Source organism: Fukomys damarensis, unplaced genomic scaffold (assembly GCF_012274545.1).
Source record: "Fukomys damarensis isolate Sample0158 unplaced genomic scaffold, DMR_v1.0_HiC HiC_scaffold_19, whole genome shotgun sequence".
NCBI lineage: Eukaryota > Metazoa > Chordata > Mammalia > Rodentia > Bathyergidae > Fukomys > Fukomys damarensis.
Window position 1 is genome coordinate 26,007,151 of NW_022900931.1, and position 3,202 is coordinate 26,010,352.

Below are 3,202 nucleotides of genomic sequence, written 5' to 3' on the forward strand. Positions count from 1 at the left end.
CCGGGCTCCCGGCTCGTCCAAATCACCTCTTTTCCTCGCGCCGCTCCCGCGGCCCCTCTGCGAGTCCCCCCAGCACTGCTTCTCGGTCGTTTTGGGTTCAGACCTCTTGCGCTCATAGAACGGAGAATCTATGAGATTCTATGAGAATCTACGGAGAATCCCAGAGAGCTCGTCCTTCTTCCTCAGTTTACATTAGAAATGAATGAGTTGTGAACACAGAAACGTGTACATGTGCACTCTGCCGGTGAGACCTGGAGACTCGGGAGTGACGGCGGAGGGGACCAGGGCGTCTGCGGTCAGGACAACGACTGTCCATCTGCCTGCTGCGAGTCCACGCCCAGCACCTTCGAGGGCGTTAGCGAGCGGACGAGTTCGCGTCTGGGACGCGGCAGAGCCCGGGGCACGCCGGGGCCGCGAGCGCTCCCGTGGGACGAAGAGGAACCGAGTCACCGACGGCACGGAGGACTGCACGGGAAGTGCCAGCGACGGGAGCGGCTTCGCCCCACCGGAGGCTGGCGGCACAGACGACACCCCGGAGGGCTGGCTCTGGCGGTGTCCTGAGTACCTTTCTGGCCCTGTGGCTCTGGTACGGTGGTGTACGCGCGCGTATGCGAGTGTGTGCGCGCGCGCGTCTCAGTTTGGACTAAGCCTTTTGTGTGTCTACACCAGCGTTCCAGTTGGTGATTTACGGGGGTAAAATGACCCCTGGTGGCCAAACCGGGGAACTGACCATGGTCCCTCCGTTAGCCTCGGCCCGGCTTCCTCTACCTCGCGGTAGGTTAGAGCCCCAAGGTGGGTCCTTACCATTTCCCGCTGCTCGGGGCGATCCCCGCTGGCCAGTACCCGACCCAGCTTGCTTCAGCCTTGGGTTCAAAATCTGTGCCTTTCCGGACCTTCAAGAACAAGCAGCACAATACCTCAGTCCAAAATCTCAGAACTTTGCCCTACCCAAACTGAACACAACTTCTAAAAATTACTTGAGAGCCAGGCATGGTGGTGCACGCCTGTAGTCCTAGCACTCTGGGAGGCTGAGGCAGAAGGAATGAAAATTTGAGCTCAGCCTGGGCAATTTAGCAACGAAGCAAGACCCCCACCTTGAAAGAGAAGAAGGGGATGTAGGTCAGTGCAAAGGCCCTGGGTTCAACTTGCAGTGAATCAGGCAGTCATAGCAGAGCACAGTGGAAGGCGGGGTGCTCCTCATTTGCCAGCCTCTAGGTTCCACCCCCAGACCATGAAACTAACTAAATAATTTTTTAAAGAGTTGAATGCTGTAACTTATGATTAGGTACATAATTAAAACCAACAGTGTGCATCATCTAACACACCATATAATGTGCTTTTTATTTATTCCAGTGTGGATAGCCCATCTCCCCTCCTCGCCTCCCAAGGCAGGATGTAAGCTCTGTGGGGGCAATGGCTAGGGTGTTGCTTGGGGTGCTTGCCCCCCCCAGCATTTGTCAGCCCTTGCTGCAGCCGGTGGGAGCCACACCGCAGGTGGACAGCGATGACTCTGAAGGCTGAGGGTGAGGGAAGGCACCATGGGCTTTTGCTCGCTCGGACAGACTGCAGAAGCCGAGACACAACGGGCTGGGGCAGGTGGCCAGCCTGGCCCGCAGAAGTGTGCGGCCTCCAGATGTCTGCTGTGCGAAGTCTGGGGCCGGAGCTGCCGAGGACGGTTTCCCTGTGCTCACACAGCCCAGGGCCTTCAGCAGAGTTGCCGGCGGCATGGGAGGAACTGGACCTGACAGCAACACGCTGGGCCAACTTGGGGAAGCCTGCTCTTTGCCCAGAGTGAGCGGGAGAGGGATGTGGGAAGCCCAGGGCTCTCGTCCATCTTCCAGGCTAGGAAATCCGAAGGAGGAGAAAGAGAAGACTAGATGGAAAGAGCTACAGCCTTAAAAGTTTAAAAAAACATTCTGGCCTGACACAGTGGCTCACACCTATGGTTCCTGCTCCTCACTGAGGAGGCTGAGGCAGGAGGACTGCTTGAGCCCATGAGTTCAGCCTTAGTCTCAGCAATATAAAGGGACACTGTCTTGGGAAAAAAGATCTCTTGTATACCAGGATTTCAGTTTACCGCTTCAGATGCCTCATCTCATGTAATGGTCAACAGCCCTCTGAGCTGGGGATGCACAGAGGGACACTCAAGACAGTCCGGAGGGAAAGTCACACAGCCAGGAGGTGGCTCAGGCTCTCCTCCCCACAGAGCAGTGTGTCCTGCTTCAGCCTCCCCATCCTGCTGCCAATCCGCCCTCCTTTCGGTGCCTCTCCATCCTTCCTCATTTGACCCCCTCTCAGCTCTCACCCTGAACCTACACCTCAGCTGTGCCCCGCCTGTTCTTCCCAGGTCTTCCTCCGAGACTCAGTCCGCTCCTGCCAGGTGAGCGCACTGAGGACCGGCTCAGCCCTGGCTCCCATCGCGTTGGGCCCTAAACACAGCCAGGGAGGGCTCAGGCAGGAGTAGATCCTTGGTGGCCTTGACTTCCTGCCGTTGGCTGTGACCCCTCGAGCAGCCTGGGGTGTACCCAGCGCCTCTACAGCAGCACACTTGTCTACACTGCGGAGCTGACTGTCTCTTGGGCTTCAGTTCCTCTGAGACTGCCTCCTCCTCACGCTAGCAGAGATGGACGCGATCTGGGATCGTCACTGGTCTTGAACCAGGACCAGGTGAGACTCCCGAAGGACAGCAGAGAAGTGCTTAGTTCTTGGTTCTGAACCATCCTGAGGGATCCCTGCGAGGTTGCCACCTGAGTCCTACAGAAGCGATGGGAAGGGTGGAAGGGAGATGGCAGCAAGCCACGTGCTTCTTTCTTCCAGAGGCCCTGGAATCAGACAGGCTGGGAGAATCCGGCCCTGCTACCCTCATCAGAGGAACCCTGAAAAAGCTAGGAAGTAAAGTTTCTCACACGGGATTTGGGAAAAACCAAAGGCTTCCAGAGCCTTGGGTTCAGAAGATCCTGGGCAGTGACTTCAGCTCCCACCTCAGTCCTTCACCTCCCTGAGCCTGTTCGCTTCTCTTAGAAACGGGGCTCACAACACCTCCTCATGGGTACCAGCGAAGGTCCCCGAGGCGAAGCGCGTGCCTTGGAAGCAGGCACAGAAGCCCACGATGACTCTCACCCAGAGGGGCCGGCGCCCCAGCTGGCAGGAGCGGGCCGGGCACGTTTCCCCGGTGCTGGGTCAGGCCGACGCCTCCGGGCAG

The 3,202-nt window shown here is 58.0% G+C and overlaps 1 long non-coding RNA gene across 1 annotated transcript in view; it reads right to left on the minus strand.

Annotated features, from left to right (window-relative positions):
* Positions 1-1,310: 1,310 nt before the first annotated feature.
* Positions 1,311-3,202, minus strand: part of LOC104853600 — a 2,907-nt gene continuing 1,015 nt past the window's right edge. The window contains exon 2 of the long non-coding RNA XR_777832.1: positions 1,311-1,842. This is a non-coding gene — a long non-coding RNA (uncharacterized LOC104853600). The remainder of the gene's footprint in view (positions 1,843-3,202) is intronic.